This window comes from Dermochelys coriacea, chromosome 12 (assembly GCF_009764565.3).
Source record: "Dermochelys coriacea isolate rDerCor1 chromosome 12, rDerCor1.pri.v4, whole genome shotgun sequence".
Classification (NCBI taxonomy): Eukaryota; Metazoa; Chordata; order Testudines; family Dermochelyidae; genus Dermochelys; species Dermochelys coriacea.
Window position 1 is genome coordinate 191,996 of NC_050079.1, and position 19,509 is coordinate 211,504.

The 19,509-nt window shown below is 51.6% G+C and overlaps 3 non-coding genes across 3 annotated transcripts; 2 read left to right on the forward strand and 1 right to left on the reverse strand.

Moving 5' to 3' along the window:
* The first annotated feature begins 5,917 nt into the window (after positions 1-5,917).
* On the forward strand, positions 5,918-5,999 carry TRNAS-CGA. Its single transcript has one exon. It is a non-coding gene; the product is annotated as a tRNA-Ser (tRNA).
* A 2,135-nt stretch (positions 6,000-8,134) lies between these two features.
* On the reverse strand, positions 8,135-8,206 carry TRNAQ-CUG. The gene has a single exon. It is a non-coding gene; the product is annotated as a tRNA-Gln (tRNA).
* A 3,890-nt stretch (positions 8,207-12,096) lies between these two features.
* Positions 12,097-12,178, forward strand: TRNAS-AGA. Its single transcript has one exon. It is a non-coding gene; the product is annotated as a tRNA-Ser (tRNA).
* Positions 12,179-19,509: the final 7,331 nt, after the last annotated feature.

Sequence of the window (19,509 nt, forward strand, 5' to 3'; positions counted from 1 at the left end):
ATCTGCTGCCCGTGCTAGAGCTTGCAAGGTGCTACTCTGTCCAGGACCAGGTTCACCATAGCACCAATGGCTCCATCGTGCCAGGCCCAAGCTCAGATGGGGCCCATAACACTCGCTTCCTCCCCTCTCCCAGCGCTACAGGAGTGGTCCTGGTCCCACAGGAAAGAGGGGCCATGTGAGCTTGTTGCTGCTGCTCAGGGATGGGAACTTCCTGGTACACCAGCCACCAAAATCATCCAGGCTGCACTTTCTGCACGACTACATGCTAGCTCGGTGTGCGTGGGAATTGGTGGCCTCTGCTGCAGGTGATGGGCATCTCAACTACTTAAAGCCATGGCCTAGAGGAGGGAAGCGCTTAACTGCAGAGTCTGCTGCTGCCTAGGGCCAGTGCTGAGGATTTAGAGGCCCTAGTGCCGCTGTTGCAAGGTTCAAGCATGCTCAGCCTTGGAATTGCCACCCCTCCCTTGACTAGTAGCGGCAGCTATCTCAGGCTGGCCTCTGACAATTGGCCCCATGGCTAGAGTCAGAGAAGCTGCAGGTGGCTCTGTGAGTATTAGGGGCCATAAAACTAAAGCAGATAAAGAAACTGGAATTAACCTCAAGGAACAGGGACACACATAGGAAAGGAATGTCAAGGGGAACAGGGAAAGAGGAAGCAGGTCAGGCTTGCAGTGGGAGAATAGCCCCAGTTGGTTGGGGAGCATGTCCAAAGTAGAAAGGAAACAAGCATGGGGAGAGGTGGTGATGACCAGGCAGTAGACTAGCCCGTAGATGGGAGCAGAGGGAGAAAGGCTGGTGTCTTCAGATTCCCAAGGGCTAAGTCCTCACTTTGGGGAAATGGCGTTTGCAAGGGGCTTGCTCCAATGGCAGGATGGGCACTGGGGAGGGGATTTGTCAGAACTGACCAGGCATCTGCTGGCTTTGGATCGTGGAGCTGAGACTGGGACCACACTCAGTGACTGGTGACATGGGGTGGCACTGGAGACATGGCTATAGAAGGTCTGAATGAGGAAGGAGATAAATCTGTGGGGGGCTTCCCTGATCACTAGGAAAGTTCTGCTCACTGTGGACACTGATAAACCCACATGGGTAGAGCTCAATGAGTAGAACTGGGGGCTGCAGGAGCTGTGTACGGCAATGCAGATAGTCATGTAGAGGTGTGTGATCAAAATGAAAAATATCTCTGAGATTCAGTACCGGGTACACTAGGGCACCAATGGCCCTGCCACACCAGGACCATGCTCTGAGACCACAGTGATGACATAGGGGCCCACAAATATGTTTGGTGCTGGAGCCCACAAAAGGTTAATCTGCCCCGAAAACCAGGTGCTGGGGGCTGGGGGCCCTGATGGAAGACCCAGCAGAGTGGCGCTGTGGCAGCATGCTGGGCCCATAACCCAGAGGTCGATGTATCAAAACCATTCTCTACTAGGGATGTGTTTGTTTCCTTTTGCTCTGGGCCTTCAAATGAGGTGGCGACCAGCAGAGCGCCAAGAGCGGTGGCTGAGGCGGGGGCCTGCCAGGTAGCTCCGCGGCACCTCTGGCTGCCTGGGCAGAAGGCAAGAGGCCTGCATGTGGTGAGGGCTCCTGTCCTGGCCTGAGGCAGCCGCGCTTCCTCGTCCCCTTCTCCCACCCGAACCGGCAGGAGTCTACTGCAGGAGAACAGGAGGGAGGCTCTCGGGATGCTGGGCAGCTCTGTGTGGCTGTCAGGGGAAGGAGACGAGGCTCCCGACTCGACTTGCCATTGACTCGTGGGGCTCTGCGCTCCTTCAGCCAGGCCAGGCCAGGCTGCGGCCGGGACTCAGGCGGGGGCAGCATGGCCGCGCTTCCCTGACGAGGCATGAGGCAGGCCAAGGGCTTTGCGGAACCAACGGGGAAGTGGGAGGGAGGCGTCTTCGAGCAGGCGCGTCTCCTCCGTTTCTCCCTTGCTGCTTGGGCGGGAAGGGAGGGAAACGTTCCCAGCTGAAGGTTTTGTGATCATCTGTGAGGATTAAGACCAAGCCCCTGGCATGGCTGCTGGGAGATGGGATTCTGGGTCACATCCAGCGCACTCTGAGGGCCAACAGCTGAAACCACCGAGGCGGAGAGGGATGGTTTTGAGGTGGCAAAAAGGGGCCTTTGAGGATCCCAGCATGTCTTGAGGAGCAAGGAAGTAGCCCAGGCTCATCGCGCCCCATGGGTAGGCTCGAACCACCAGTCTCTTGATTAACAGCCGAAGGCGCTGACCCATTGTGCCACAGAAAGACCTAGACACTGATGTGCTATTATCAAAACTGCTGCCTAGCAGTCTGCACGTGTGGGGCAGAGTATTGGGGTGCGGGAGGCAGTGAGGGGTGCAGGCTCTGGGATGCAGCTTGGTGCAGGAGGGGGCTCTGGGCTGAGGCAGAATGTGGGGGTGTAGGAGGGGCTTTGGGGTGTAGGCTCTGGGGGGGATTTGTGTGCAGGAGGGGTTCCAGGATGAGGCTGAGTGTTGGGGTGCGGGAGGGGTTACAGGGTCTGGGAGGGAGCTCTGGGCTGGGGGTTGGGGTGCAGGCTCTGGCTGGGAGGGGCTTACCACAGAGGCCTCCCCAGTCAGCAGGTGGCTGCTGGCACGTCTGTGCGTGCGGCCCCTGGTAGGGAAGGAGGCAGCAGGTCTCTGCGAGCGCTGCCCCTAGAGCTCCCATTGGTCGGTTGCAAGCCAATGGGAGCTGCGGGGATAGTTCTAGGGGCGGGGGCACTGCGTGGAGCTGCCTCACCTTCCCCTTTCCCCACGGACCGCGGAGATGGACCAGCAGCCAGCCGGGCTCTTAGCGGCTCAGAGATCGGGATCGACTGGCCGAGGCTCCAGGATCAACCAGTCGATCGCAAATGACGGGTGGTGACCACTGTTATAAGGAGTAAACTGAAATGGCCACGCGATGGTGCCAGAGGCCCACAAATGAAAAGCCCCAAGATCCCTCATTCCTCATTGACTCTGAACAGGGGTTTATTTCAAATCCCTTTAGTTCTGCGGCTGGAAAAATATAAGGACCAAGCGATTTCAAGAGCTGTGACACTGGGGTTGTGGATGCTGTAACCATATCTCAGACTGAATAATGATTTTAGATCTGATTCCAGGCAGCTTCCCAAAAACAAACCCAATTGGTTCTTCCCTAGAATTTGTGATCCTGGGCAGCAGGGGATCCCCTTCATCTGCTGGGGAACCTCCCTGCGTCCCACTGTCAGGTCTCCTCGATTTTCCAGCACTTCAGGTGCTTCTGACTCCTTGGATAGGCTTTCCTTGCAAGGTCTGAGTGTGAATCTTTGTCTGTAGGAAGCAAAGTGTGTGGGACTGTCACTGAGCTGAAAGATGGAAATGGTTGGTTGAGAGAGATAGGGGAGAATAAAATACTCTCAGAAGCAGAGGTGCTGGAATGGGAGGGGAGGGAGTGGGCCCTATCTCCCAACTTTTAAAGGTTGGGGAGATTATGCTCTCCAACTCTTAAGCGGTTCTAAGGGCAAGGGACTGCAGGAGAAGGTGGAGAGGAGCAAGTGGGGGGCAGGGTATTGGGGAGATGGGGCGATGTGGGGTTGGGATCTTGGGGGGAGGGGAGGGGCTCAGGGGGAAGGAGTGGGGACACAGTTTGGGAGCCTGTGGCACCCACACCTTAGGGTGCTTCCGCAGCTCCTGCCCACAAGAATGACAAAAAATTAGCAGGCTACTGTTTTAACTACTCGAGCACTTTGTGAGGTGGACTTCTTGTGACTTAACTGTTTCTAAGGTCTCTGCTGTCTGTAACCTTTTCCCTGTTCATTGGCTGACTGAGGATGGTGTGGGGATGGTTTGGCTTTTGAAAAATCTTTCTCTGTATTATTATAAAGGAATAAGTGACAGGAAGAACAACCCCCCCCCCACTTCTTGGTGCAGGGAGCTGGGTTTCCTTCTCAAATTCTGTATTTCACCAATGTCCAGGTCTGGGAATGTCCAACACGGGCAATTCTAATGGGAAGATGGACATAGGGCACTTAACCTGTACAGACGTCCTATGGCAGTGGGGTGGGAATTAAGAATATTTTGAGGATCTTTGGGGAAAAGAGACTTTATTGACAAGGTTTGTCTCTCTTCCTGTTTCACCTTGTGGTGTTTGGTCAAGAAATTACTGTTTATTTTTCTATTATATTAATTAAACTCTAAACATTATTTAATGAGTCATAAACACTAGTGTCACTTGAATTTCCCCTCTGCTAGCAAGAATGAACTGAAGTGTATGACTTTCTGGGAAGGGCAGAGATAGTAAATTGGGGGATTTCAATGGCTGCATTGGTGGGTGGGTGTTTTCCACTCCCATCTAAGTGCATGGAGTGAGATACTCAGGCAATGTCTGTACTACACAATTATGTCACTGGAACTGACACAGTTATTACATTGCTTGGGTGTGTGCACACTTGGCTCCTTGCGTCAGCAACGCGCATACTCGGTCATGTGCCACGAGATCCAGCTAGGTCAGGACTGTCCTGGGCTCTGTGTGGGGAGGGCTCAGCTGGGAGAAGGGGCAGACTAGGGGAGTTTGTCTCTGATATATAAGGGCTTTGTCAGCGGGAAGCTGTAGGTAACATGCTGGGGGAGACAGTGGGGTTTGAGCTGGGGCAGCACAGCAGGGGAGCAATGTGTGTGTGCGTGTGTGTTGGGGAGGGGGGTTCACTTGGTAAAAATGAACCTGCCAAGCCTCTCCCACTGCTGGAGCAAAAGCCTCTCATTTATCTCCTCAACTCCCCTCATGAAAATTTCCATCCCTCCCCCGGCGCTGAGGGACCCCCTCACTCCCATGGAGATTTTTAATTGTTCTAACTTGTCCTTGGCCTTGTCCAAACAGTTTTCCCAGGCAAATTATCAAGAACATTTCAAATGAGAAAAACAAAACAAACCAAATGCAAACCACAGAAACCCCCACCACACACAGTTTGGGTCTGAATTTTTCGACTGAAATTTGGAGACAATAAAACTCATCCCTCTGTTGGCCAGAACCCAAAGCGAGGGTCTCTGTGACTTCTGCTACCAAACCACCAACGCCTCTCGTGAGACATTTTCCTGCACAATACTGCTGCTATTCCAGTTATTGGCTCCAGAAAACATTTTCCTTAGCCTGGTTCTGTGTGTCACTGGTTTCTCTAGCACAGGTCAGTCCCTGGCCCTGTGGTCCAGACACCCTCATTCACATCAAGTTTCAAGCTGAGAATCATTTCCCATTCACGCTTTGTGGGAGGGGAGACTTTTAAAAGCCCTCTCTGTGCGACTGCCCATGGCAAAGCAAAGAGAACAAACCCCAAATTCCCCTTGTGGTTTCACAGCCAGGTTTGCTCCGGAAATTCTATATTTCTCTTCAATCTCTTTGGTCACTCGATTACAGACCTAAAAGTGGCAATTCTTCAACAAAAAAACTTCAAAAACAGACTCCAATGAGAGACTGCTGAATTGGAATTAATTTGCAAACTGGATACAACTAACTTAGGCTTGAATAAAGACTGGGAGTGAATGTGTCATTACACAAAGTAAAACTATTTCCCTTGTTTATTTCCCCTCCTACTGTCTTGTAAAGTGCTGGAAATGGCCCACCTTGATTATCACTACAAAAGGGCACCACCCGGCCCCCGCTCTCCTGCTGGTAATAGCTCACCTCTCCTGATCGCTCTTGTTACAGAGCCACAAGTACTCCTTTTCTTTTTACTCTCCTTACAGTGTGAATGGTATCACCCATTGTTTCATGTTCTCTGTGTATATAAATCTTCCCACTATAGTTCCACTGTATGCATCCGATGAAGTGAGCTGTAGCTCACAAAAGCTTATGTTCTAATAAATTTGTTAGTCTCTAAGGTGCCACAAGTACTCCTTTTCTTTTTAAGCCTGGGCACTGTGATTATTTACCAGTTTCTGTGGCACTGAAGCACTAGGGTGCCCGCAGCTGTGATGGCCGAGTGGTTAAGGTGCTGGAGTCGAAATCCAACAGGGTTCCCCTGCGCAGGTTTGAATCTTGCTCACAGCGAGGCCTGTGTTTTAGCCAATCTCTAACCCGGGCAATACTCTCTACAACCCTGAGACGCTCTCAATTCTCTCCCCACCTCAAGTAAATCCTGTTCTGCTCCTTTCATAGAGATCCCTGGGACACCACCTCACACTGTGCCCCTGAGGTGTCAGGCAAACTCTCAGCACCTGAAGCCTCTGCCACTCACCTGACGCTCCCTGCCCCATAGATCAGCCATAACCCTGGCTGCTGCTCCTCTCTCTGGAGTGTGAAAGGAGCCGTCAGTGCAGCCAGAGGTGCCGACTCCATGGGTGCTAGAGGGCTGCAGCACCAACGGAAACAAAACAGTAGCTGCTCAGCGCCCACTGGCAGCCAGCTCCCCTCAGCACCTCCCTCCTGCTAGCAGGTCTGGCCCACAAGCTCCTCCTCTTCAGCACCTCCCGCCTGCCACTGATCCAGTGTGCAGGAGGAAGAAATAGGACAGGGTTGGGTTTGGGGCAGAGGTCAAGCAAGCCCCAGGAAGTCTCAAAGTCAGCACCTCTGAGTACAGAAGCCTTCCCTGAGTCTGAGCTACCAGGATCCCTGCCACAGAGCAGGGTGCACAAGTCTCAGCCTCCCTTTCCCACACATGGCTCTGGACACCACCAGGAATGATTTGGCTCCTGACACACAAGAGCTGAATGCCTGGAAAGGGGCTTGAACCCTGGTCCCACCCATTAAGAGCCTGATGCCCTATGGACTGAGCTGGCCAGGCTTGCTGAGAGCCTCTCCCCATCCTCCTTTTCTCCACAGCCACTGCCAATTCCTCCTCCTTTTCCTCCCTCCTGCACCTCAGGGTCAATAAATCTCTGCACCTAGAGAGCCGGACTGCTCGCTGCACCCCAATCCCCCATGCCTAAGCCTCTCTGCCAAAGTCCTGCACCTGGCTCCATAGAATTAAGTCTCACATCTCGCTGGGAACTTGACTTCTTGTACCCAGAGAGTCTCTGCCCCCCCTCAGTAGCTGACCCCAGAAACACAGTGTTCGCCTTTTTCCAAAGAAGTGCTTGGAAAGGCTTTTCTCATGTGGCCTAATGGATAAAGCATCTGACTTCGGATCAGACGATTGAGGGTTTGAGTCCCTTCGCGGGTGGGCTTGTGCAATTTTCCCTTTGTGCTGAAAGTCCTGCTTTCTTCAGGGATGTATCCTCTTCTTGGCTGCTCAGGCCAATGCTCTGGCTTCAGTTAGACCCCTGGAAAGGAGTTGGGTTTGGGCGTCACAAAGGCAAGGGAATGAGTCCCAGGGGCGTCCAGTCTAGCCTTTGCCATTCCTGACTTGCCAAAGTAAATGGGCAGATGCCCGGGCTAGCGTGTAGAGCAGTTTCTCTCCTCCAAATGTCCGGCTGTCCCTGTGCTTGAGGGGGCTAAATAGCGCCTGGGGAGCTGGGTGTTTCTCTGCTTCTCCTCAGCTGGGGAAAAGCCTCTTGGGGTAAAATCTCCTGCCCTGCTGCAACAGTGAGCATCTGCAGTGGGAATGGTCAGAGGCACTACCAGGGGTTGGCCCTGCTTTGCTACCATCTTCTGGTGTTTGCCACTTAGCATCAGCAGCCGCCCCACATGCTCGTCTGTGGGTTGCCTTCAGTGGGTGTTTGGCATGGCAGGCAGCAGGCGGCAGCCGGGTGTCTTGTTGGCTGTCTGCTGGCCATGCATAGGCATGGTCCTCCCCTCTTCTTGCCCTGCCCTCAGTTGCTCTGTGGCTTATAAACCTTCCCTTGGACCTGTCAGCACCAGCTGCCTCTCCTCTAGGTGCCCAGAGGAGGAGAGGTGCGCTGGGCTCCAGCCTGGGATTCTTCCTCCCTCCTGCCTAGCCCTGACTATGAAGCCTGGCCCTGGCACTCCTTTCTTCAGGCGCCATGTGGGAAAGAGGAAAAGTGTGGCAGTAAGCCAAAGGGCCAAACTTGCGGGCATCAGGTGAAGCAGCAAGAATGCCGACCACCAGGTCAAACCACAGGACTGCTGGCATCAGTAGCCAGTTCTAGAGCCCCAACCCTTGCAGCCATCCTGACCAAAGACCTAGCTCCAGACGGCAGGAGTCACCCAGTAGGAGGTAAACAACTCACACTTGTGCAGCCAGAGACAGGGAAGGGGAGCACTTTGAGCTCCAGGGATTTATCACAAGGTCCCACTGAGATTTGAACTCAGATTGCAGGATTCAGAGTCCTGAGTGCTGACCCTTACACCATGGGACCAGCTTCTGCTGCTTTCTCTGGCCATCAGTGACCCTCACGGGGCTGGCTTGTGTAAGGGGACTGTTGGCCCTTTACTAAAACTTTGTGGGGTGTTTTGGTTGACTAGTTCCCAGTCCCAATAGAAGGGGGAAGGGTCAGTGGGAAATCAGGACTCTGAGAGTGATAGTGGCCTGGGGCAATGGTCACCAACTGGTAGGGAACAAGTGAGAATTTGTTGATGGAGAAAAATTCCTGCTGAAAATTGGCAAAGCTGTGGATATTTTGAAAAGTTACAGTGAATTTACACATGAAGATACAAACAGAGAGACAAACACACAGAGAGAAAGAGAAAATCACACAATGCACAGGTCCACACACGTACAAACAAAAACCATACACACAGGCAGTGTTTGAGTCTCATAGACAAGAGGATGTTCACAAAGGTGGTTTGGGAAGCAAAGATTGAGTGTGGTCAGGGGTGAAGAATTACAGAACGGGCCAAGCTCTGGGCTCTGCTTCACCCCTCCTGACACAGGTGGCTGGTAGATAGTGGAGTCTTGTAGATGTGTGAAATCTGCCCTGCACTCAGTAAAGGGAGGGACCTCGGTGTCTTCTGAACTGGCATTGTATTTTCCACTGGGTAAAATGATTGGCAGAAGCCATTTGCTTAAAGAAAACCAGTGCTCCAGGTGAAGTTTGAATTCACAACCTAAGCACTATTCCACACAGGACTGCTCTATTAGTACTATGGGCTAACTCATTGCACCAGTGGAACCCCTAGTTAGGGACTTGACTCCTTGTTCCATGGATGTATGTATGGATGAGGGGGTTGCATTAGCTAAAACAAATCCACATTAAATGCTGCAGGACGGCAGTAACAGAGGTGGGGAGCCTCCTTCCATGGGATTGAGCTGGTTCCCACTTTCCGCTGCTGAGGGGAAGGTTGGCGCTTTGAGCCACCCGGTGCTGGATCTTCTCCTGGGTGAGGTTAACGAGACTCTGAAGAAGCGAAGGGAAGTCTTTTCTATTTGTAGGCTCATTGGTCCCAGTTGGGGCAATGCAGAGGCAAACCCCCATAAGGGTGTCACAGAGAAGCTGTGTCCCATGGAGTGTGTGTTAGAGAGGGGTAGGGCAGGGTTGTATTGGGCTCCTGGTGAAAAGGTTGGGCGTGACACTGTGTGGGGGAGGGTACGTTTCTTAGGATATAAATGAGGGCAAACACAGAGGCAGTGACAGTGAAGCCCCGGGTCTGAGTGTTATGACCCTGTGTGGTGCTGCCGTTCAACTTCCTCTCCTCTGGTCTCAGCTGTCATTGATCCAGAATTTTTTCACCTGTCATCCTCCCAGAGGTGTCGCACACGCCTCAAACATAGAGTGTCCCTCTTGGAGATTCGAGGACTGGAGCGGATTTCAGCTGCTGGACAGCTCTGCTGGGTTTTCCACATTCTCGAGGGAAATGCTGAGTGTTTATATTCATTTGAAGCATCCCCCATTCAGCAAACTCCTGAACACGCTGGAGATGGGTCTGGAAATCGATTTTCATTTAAAAAAGTTTTTGAAAGGAAGCGCTTGGATTTGAACAAGGAACCCATTGCCCTTCTGGCAAATATTCAACCAGTGAGCTACACTCTCAACAAAAAGAAAAGGAGGACTTGTGGCTAACAAATGTATTTGAGCATAAGCTTTCATGAGCTACAGCTCACTTCATCAGATGCATTCAACAAAGGATTCCCGGAGCAGGACCCGTTTTTAACCTGGGGGTTAGTAAACTTTATCTCTCTACAAACACCACAGTTTACAAAATCCCCACACCCGCTCTGTGTCACCAGAGCATAACAACTTTTCTTGGAGCAACACTGCTCCCCAGCTCCGTGCCCTTCAATCTCTCCAGCATTGCTCCAATTCCTTAAAGCAGGGTCTCAAACTCACTTTAGCTTAGGGCCAGTGCCAAACCTCCCAGTGGACCAATAATGTCACTCATGCCACCCAGAACCCACTCCCCAAAACTCTACCCACAAAAAACTCTGCCCCCCACCTGTCTACGGCTCTGGGAGGGAGTTTGGGTGCAGAAGGGGTGAGAGGTTGGGCTCTGGGAGGGAATTTGGATCAGGGAAGGGGTCTGGGGTACAGGCTCTGGGATGGAGTTTGGGTCCTGGGTGGAGGCTCTGGACTGGGGCAGCAGGTGGGGGTGTAGGAGGAGGGAGTGCGGGTGCAGGCTCTGGGAGGGAGTTTGGTGGTGGGAGGGGGTATGTGGGGTGGGGGTGCAGGCTCTGGGAGCGGGTCAGAGGTGCGGCACTTACCTTGGGCTCCAAGGTGGGGGGGGAACTCAGCACCCTGCTGTCCCCAGGTGCCACCCCCACAGTATCCCATTGACCGGAGGGGTACTCAGGGCAGGGGTAGCATGCGCAGGGAGGGGCCAGCAGCCACTGGAGTGAGCAGAAAGTCGCCGCTCAGCTCCACTGTGCTGCTGGGGGCCCTGGAGTGGCGGGGTGAGCATCTGGGGGCAGCAGGTGGGGCCGAGGGAGAGAACCGACCCCAAAATTGCTGGAGCCCTGTGGGCCACATTGGCAGGCTCGCGAGCTGCAAATGACCTGGAGGCTGGGAGTTTGGGACCCCGGATAGAATTGCTTCAGCCTTGTAATTCACCAAGTCCAAAAGTAAACATCTCTTCAAATCCAAGGGAGAGGAGATCAGTCAATATTCAGAGCCATCTCACATGAAAGCATCACGTTGTGGTTCATGCTGGCCCCATCATGTGGCCATCACCTTTCCCTTCTCTCCCTTAAAAGTTTTGCTATTTTGCATAGAAACTTTCTTCCCCCAGGAGAGACCTGGGAACCGGGGCTGCCAGCCAGACCAACACCTTTAAAAGGAGGTGTCCCTCTCCCAGTCAAAAAATGATCTTCTGCCTTCAGTTCAGTGACAGCCTGGATTGTTCCTTATCCAGCCAGAGATGGCGGTGGGGCCGAATATAAAGAGTTAAACATGACACATCATAGCTATGCACACAGTGACTGCAAAATCTTTTTATATACTTCTTATTACTTCAGTGTATTGTTTTCTCTGGAGTCTAGACCTTGACTGTCCCTTGTCCAAGAAATTTGGACCTTGATAAAAAGTATCGACTACCCCGGTTAAGGCCATGGACTTGACACCCACCGGGGTGTCCTACACAGGTACCAGTACTAACAGCAATGGCCGCCTTTTAGCCATAGTTTTTAACCGGGGCAATCAATTGAAACAAACCCTTGTGAAATCATTTCTCAGCCCGAGCCCTTCACCCACATTCCGTAGGGCATTGGGCTACCATGTGGATGTTTCATTTCCCTCCTTAATTTCACACAGAAACACAATTTCCTTTGCACAGATCCATGAACAGCAAAACCTCCCTTTGTCTCTTGTCTGAGCCAGGGCATTCAACTCCAGTGAACCCTTCTCTCCTTCAACGGCAATGGTCAGACAGAGGGATGTGGCCACCTGCATCCCTGATGGGGAGATATTGGCTCGGCTCTTTCTTTATGCTACTGTTGTTAGTCCATGAAATGTCAAGGAAGGAATGCAAGGCTGAGTTCACGAACCAAACCCCTGAAAAGTTTCCATGCCCAGAGAAAACCTGACCCCTGCTATTGGAATGATGTGTTGGAGATTTTAATAGGAAAGGGACTGTCTGTTTGTCAACATGGGGAATGAACAATGATCTACAGCGATGTCATTGACACAAACACACTCTCATCATGCTCCAGCCGGAAGGGAAATGGGCAGGAATTGAGGAATTGTCTCTGTTCAGCCATGGACACACTTACACTAATGCACAGCCGTGAGTGTGCTGGGGAAGCTGGTCTGAGCAAACAATTTGAAGTGACAATTCTGTGAGAACTGAATCATAGTGTAGTGGAATAACTTGGCATCAAGTAGTTGTGGCCGAGTGGTTAAGGTGATGGACTAGAAATCCATTGGGGTCACCCCGCGCAGGTACAAATCCTGCCAACTACGGAAGCACTGGGCTGTTATTATTACTGTAGTCTTAGTGCCTGAGCATCCACAGTGTGAACTGGAGCCAGATCTGGTCCCTTCAGTGGTCTACACATAAAACGCTGCTGTGACGTGTCTCTAGAACTTTGGGTAGACAGTGACTGGATGGCTTTTCCCATCCCTATAATAGCTACATGGACAGAACAATTCTTCCTTTTATTTAGCACTATCTAACCAGGGTTTAGGTCAGCTTGACTATACTGGTTTTGGGGGTGTGGATTTTTTCACACACCGAGAGACGTAGCTCTGCCAGTTAAGTGACCAGCATACACCAGCCCATAGATCCCTCTGAGTATTGCAGTGCATTCACTGAACTATGAGAGGAAAACATCAACCCACAAACACAGAGACTGAATTCCCCACAGGTTTCAGAGTAGCAGCTGTGTTAGTCTGTATTCTCAAAAAGAAAAGGAGTACTTGTGGCAAGTCAGAGACTAACAAATTTATTTGAGCATAAGCTTTCGTGAGCTACAGCTCACTTCATCGGATGCATTTGGTGGAAAATGCAGTGGGGAGATTTATATACACACACAGAGAACATGAAACAATGGGTTTTATCATACACACTGTAAGGAGAGTGATCACTTAAGATGAGCCATCACCAGCAGCAGGGGTGGGGGGAAAAGAGGAAAACCTTTCATGGTGACAAGCAAGGTAGGCTATTTCCAGCAGTTAACAAGAATATCTAAGGAACAGTGGGGGCTGGGGTGGGGGGAGAAATAACATGGGGAAATAGTTTTACATTGTGTAATGACTCATCCATTCCCAGTTTCTAGTCAAGCCTAAGTTAATTGTATCCAGTTTGCAAATTAATTCCAATTCAGCAGTCTCTCGTTGGAGTCTGTTTTTGAAGTTTTTTTTGTTGAAGGATAGCCACCCTCAGGTCTGTAATCGAGTGACCGGAGAGATTGAAGTGTTCTCCGACTGGTTTTGAATGTTATAATTCTTGACGTCTTATTTGTGTCCATTTATTCTTTTACGTAGAGACTGTCCAGTTTGACCAATGTACATGGCAGAGGGGCATTGCTGGCACATGATGGCATATATCACATTGGTAGATGCACAGGTGAACGAGCCTCTGATAGTGTGGCTGATGTGATTAGGCCCTATGATGTTGTCCCCTGAATAGATATGTGGACAGAGTTGGCAACCCCTCAGACAGAGACAAACACCTACAAGATCTCTATCATGCGTTCTTACAACTACAATATCCACCTGCTGAAGTGAAGAAACAGATTGACAGAGCCAGAAGAGTACCCAGAAGTCACCTACTACAGGAGAGGCCCAACAAAGAAAATTACAAAACGCCACTAGCCATCACCTTCAGCCACCAACTAAAACCTCTCCAACGCATCATCAGGGATCTACAACCTATCCTGAAGGACGACCCATCACTCTCACAGATCTTGGGAGACAGGCCAGTCCTTGTTTACAGATAGCCCCCCAACCTGAAGCAAATACTCACCAGCAACCACACACCACACAACAGAACCACTAACCCAGGAACCTATCCTTGCAACAAAGCCCGTTGCCAACTCTGTCCACATATCTATTCAGGGGACAACATCATAGGGCCTAATCACATCAGCCACACTATCAGAGGCTCGTTCACCTGCGCATCTACCAATGTGATATATGCCATCATGTGCCAGCAATGCCTCTCTGCCATGTACATTGGTCAAACTGGACAGTCTCTACGTAAAAGAATAAATGGACACAAATAAGACGTCAAGAATTATAACATTCAAAAACCAGTCAGAGAACACTTCAATCTCTCCGGTCACTCGATTACAGACCTGAGGGTGGCTATCCTTCAACAAAAAAACTTCAAAAACAGACTCCAACGAGAGACTGCTGAATTGGAATTAATTTGCAAACTGGATACAATTAACTTAGGCTTGAATAGAGACTGGGAATGGATGAGTCATTACACAAAGTAAAACTATTTCCCCATGTTATTTCTCCCCCCCACCCCACCCCGCACTGTTCCTCAGATGTTCTTGTTAACTGCTGGAAATAGCCTACTTTGCTTGTCACCATGAAAGGTTTTCCTCCTTCCCCACCCCCCCCACCCCACTGCTGGTGATGGCTCATCTTAAGTGATCACTCTCCTTACAGTGTGTATGATAAACCCATTGTTTCATGTTTTCTATGTGTGTATATAAATCTCCCCACTGTATTTTCCACCAAATGCATCCGATGAAGTGAGCTGTAGCTCACGAAAGCTTATGCTCAAATGAATTTGGAAGTCTCTAAGGTGCCACAAGTACTCCTTTTCTTTTTGTGAATTCCCCACAGTCAATCTCTCTGCAATTTTCAGAACATCACAAAATTCAATTAATTCCTGCTAGGAAAATTGTGCAATTCAGAATTTGAATAGTGACCTTGGCTCCTTCCTGCACCTGCTCTACATCGCTACACAGCAGCTTCTCCACCTGCAGAGTCACCCCCAGGGTTCAGCAGGGACCCCTGGCTAGGACAGTAGGTGTAGCTAACAGCTCGGTGTGCCTGGCACTGAGGCAGGGGCAGCCCGAGGCTTTGAGTCATCTGTAAAGAAGTAAGCGCCACACGTACAAGTACAGAGATTGAATTCCCCAACTTTAACATCATGACACCCTGTAGCAAGCCACACGTGTCCATTGTTTTTTCAGAGGGTGATGCAAAAATCAGGTGACCCCAATTTTGAAGTCTGAGTAAATAAAGTTTAGGAGATAGTTATTAACCTCGCAAAAATATGACAAAGATCCCTCTGCATAACACCGGAAGGTGAAATAGGAACAGAGACAAACCTTGTCAGCAAAGGCTAATTTCCCAAACGATCCTCAAAAATGTTTCTAATTCCCATCTGTCCTCCACAAGAGCTCTGTGCAGTTTAACTGTTCTGCAGCCAGCTGCCCATTAGAAATGCTTCTGTTGGACATTCCCAGACCTGGACATTTACGAACGACAGAATTTGAAGAGCAAACCCGGCTCCCTGCCCCAGGCGGGATTGGAGTGTTTTTTTCCCGGCACTTGGTCTTTTTTAATAGTACAGACCCCCCCGTGCCCAGCTAGTCAATGAACTTGGAGAAAAGGTTGCAGGAAGCAGAGACCTTAAAAACAAGGAAATAAGAGGCCATTCATCAGGCAAGGTGGCCTAGTAGTTAAAGCAATATCTGCTCATCTGATGCCATTCTTGAGCTGCCTGTTATAAAAAGCTGGTTCCCCACTTCAGTTCCAACAAATCTGCTAGAAACACCCCCAGGACCCTGCTCACCCCAATGGGAGTAAGATGAGAAACCCCCAGTGGGCGCTGAGCTTAGCACCAGGCTGCTGTCTCAGGGGTGGGGGTTTGATAGTTTGCTGCTGAGGAGGGAGACAGGACAGCCCTCTGGGGCTCTGCTAGAAGCATCTGCCCAGCCCAGGCTGTCCGCTGGCCTCAGCTGCTGCCCCTCCGTGCTCTGGAGCAGGGGTTCTATCACCATTATTTTGGTGGCCTCAGAGTGCGGCCACCAACTTTTTCTGGTGGTAACTGTGACAATTTTTCCAAGCCGGAGCTCCACTGCCGCAGGGGTTGAAGCCTGAAGCCATAGCCCATGGGCTGAAGCCCAGAGCCCTCTGCTGAAGCCCTGTGGCTGGAGCTGGGGAGGGCTGGAGGTGGGTAGGTTAAAGCTCAGAGCCCTGGGGCTGACACGAGGGAGGGACGGAGGGGCCCTGAAACCTCAAGCCCACTCCTGAAGCCCTGGCAAGCTGGAGCCGAAAGTCTTCCCCCAGAGCCTCTCAGCCCCCTGCTAGGTGAGTTGGGAACTCACCAGCTGCCTGCAGAGTTGAAGTTTCCTACCCCGTCAAGAACACCCCCAGCCCCACATGCCTGCAGATGTGCTGCCCGGAGCCCCAAGAGGCTGGGCAGTACATGACGCTGATCCCCTGCTGGTAACGCCAGCAAACACCAAGGCAGTGCATCCAGGAGCAACAGCTGGATGCTGAAGGGAGGGGCTGCTGCTTTCCCTCCACCTACATCTCTCCCCAGGAGGCTGTCCTGGCTGTAGAAAAATCCGCAGATTTGAGGTATGCTGCTCTAGATTCAAAATGCAGGGCCGCAGCGGGGCAGAGGTTGGAGCAGGGCAGAGTCCTGGGTTGGGCTGGGAAGATGCTGGAAGTTCTGATGCCAGAGAACTGGCCTGACTCACTTCTCAGCAGCAAACAAGTCAATTCCATGTCCCCGCCCCAGAAAAATCAGCCTGGCGCTAAGGGCAGCACTGGCGGGGGTGGGATGGGGGGTTCCCTTTTGTTCCCAGTGAGGCATGAGGGAACCCGGGGCGTCTCTAGAAGAACTTTTCGAGCTGACCTTGGGAAAACGCCTTTAATAACAGCCAGCTCATGTTGAAACTGACTTTTTTTAAACCATTTTTATATCACTAACAAACCCCTGAATCCTACTGTTACCCCCCATAAAATGACTTCAGCCTTGTATTTTACCCAGGGTAAAACTAAACATCTCTTCAAATACAAAGGAGTGGAGATCAATCCCTTTTCAGAGTTAATGCACATGAAAGAACCATGTTATGTTTCATCCCTTATGTCCTGGTCCCATCGCCTTCCCCTCCTCTCCGTTACAAGTTGTGGTATTTTGCACAGAAACTTTATTTCCTCAGAGAGACCTGGGAACAAGGGCTGCCGGCTCCACGGTACCAGATAAACACCTTTAATAGGAGACAGCGTCCCTCTCACAAATCATCTCCCACCTTCAGTTCAGTGACACCTGAATGTTCCTTATCCCGGCAGAGCCCAAGGATTGAAAGCAGCAAAATTAAACTCCTCTGTACGGAGCAGGAACGCTCGGCTCTTTCTTCCTGCAGCTGCTGTTAGTCCGTGAAACAATAAGGCTGGAACGCAAGGCTGAATTCAGGCACCGGCCCCCTGAGACATTTCAGTGCCCCAGAGAAAACTTGACCCCTGCTATTGGAATCCCTTATTGGCTGGTGATTTGAATGGGAAAGGTATTGTTAAAGTTGGAAATGAACAATTGACAGCAATGTCATTAACACAAACACACTCTCATCATGACCAGCCAGACAGGAAATGGGCAGGAATTCTCGCTGTTCAGCCTGGACACAGGTGCACAACGACACAGCAGTGAGTGTACTGGGGGAGCCGGTTTGGACAAAGAACGGGACGTGAGAACTCACAGAGTACAGAACTATAACGTAGTGAGAAAAACTGAAAAGTCAGTTAAGGTGATGGAGTAGAAATCCATTGGGTCTGCCTGCGCAGGTTCGAATCCTGCCAACTACGGAAGCATTAGCATGATCTCATTGTTGCAGTGTCAGTGTCTGAGCATCCACAGGGCCAACGGGACCCAGAGCTGGTCTCACTCTAAGGTCTTATCTCTACGTTCCGGTGAATCAATGCGCAGCAATCAATCCACCGGGGCAGGGGGGGCATCGATTTAGTGTGTCTACTGAAGACCTGTTAAATCAACCCCCGATTGCTCTCCCTTCGACTCCGGTACTTCACCAGAATGAGAAGCATAGGGTAAGTCATAAGAGAAACTTTCCCGTAGACCCAGCATGGTGCAGACACTGCAATAAGTCGATCTAAGCTACATCAACTCCAGCTATGTTATTCATGTAGCTGGAGTTCTGTAACTTAGGTCAACTGAGCCCCATAGCGTAGACCTGCCCGTAGGCTGTCTGCACTTAAAAGATGGCTGTAGCACGTTGGAATAGACAGTTGCTATGGTGATTGGAGGCGTTTTTCCATCGCTGTAGTAGCCAGATTGACGGAAGAATTCTTCCCTCCACCTAGCGCTGTCCACGCCAGGGCTTCGGTCAGCTGAACGACATTGGTTAGGAGGGTGGATTTCTCACACCCGGAGAGACGTAGCCCTGCCCGTTAAGTGTCCAGAGAACATCAGCCCTTAGATCTCTCTTAGTATTTCGGTGCGTGCAATGAACCGTGAGAGGAAAACATCAACTCACAAACACAGAGACTGAATTCCCCACATTTAATCTCACTGAATTTTCCAGAAAGTCACAAAATCCAGTTCATTCTTGCTAGGAAAGAGATACATTAAGTGACACTAATTCTTAGGCTTGTGTAAATAAAGTTATGGGTTTAATTAATATCGTAAAAATGAGGGTTGTCAATTAATCGCAGTTAGCTCAAATTCACGATCACAAATTCAAATCTACATCATAAGCAGAACTCCCACCCCAGAGTACGCTGGGAAGTGTCCTTCGCCTCAGTTTCTTCCCTTGCGGTGTGACAGTCCCATGCAATGTTCCTTTAACAGACCCCTCTGCTCTCCTTCCCCCAATCCCCACCCCCATGGTCAGCAAACCCCAGAGGTGGGGGGGAGGGGAAGGCATCCAGCGATACCTCAGCTTCTGCTGATGCCACTCCCTCACCTGGCTCTCAGGTTGCCCTGTTCCCTCTGCGTTGCTGCTGCTCCACGGCATTGTCGTTTCCCTGCTGCTGGGAGCGTCCACGTCGCCCCTTCCCCTGCGGTCGCCCGCCTGTCTCCAGCGTCACCCCTTCCCCTGCCGTCGCCCGCCTGTCTCCCGCGTCGCCCCTTCCCCTGCCGTCGCCTGCATGTCTCTTGTCTCACCCCTTCCCCTTCTGTCTCCTGTGTCACCCCTTCCCCTGCCATCACCCGCCTGTCTCCCTCATTGCCCCTTCCCCAGCTGTCACCCGCCTGTCTCCTGCATTGCCACGCCTCCTGCCATCACCCACCTGTCTTCCATGTCGCCCCTTCCCCTCACGTCGCCTGCCTGTCTCCCACGTCGCCCCTTCCCCTGCTGTTACCTGACTGTCTCCTGCCTCGCTCCTTCCCTGCTGTCGCCTGTCTGTCTCCGGTGTCACCCCTTCCCCTGTCATCACCCTCCTATCTCCTGTGTCGCCCCCTCCCGTGCCATCGCCTGCCTTTCTCCCATGTCACCTCTTCCCCTGCTGTCACCCACCTGTCCCCTGCAGCCTCTGCATGGCCACGTAGTGGGGGAACCTCTCTACAAGTGCAGACTGGGCAGCCTCTTTCATTGCAACACCATAGGCAGGGCAAGAACCGCCATCTGGGGGAGACTAACTCCCTGCCCCACCCCTGCCACCTGAGGCCCTGCCCCTTCCGCAAACCCCCCTGGAGCCCAGAGCCCCACCCCCACTGCAGCAGCCAGCTCCCACCAGAGGCTTTTCCCCCAGGCTTCCTCCCAGCCCCAGAGTGGGTGTGCGGCCCCAGCCTCCCCAGCCCCGGAGCATGGAAAGGGCGGGTTACGCGGCCCTGACTCGACCTGCCATTGACTCGCAGGGCTCTGTGC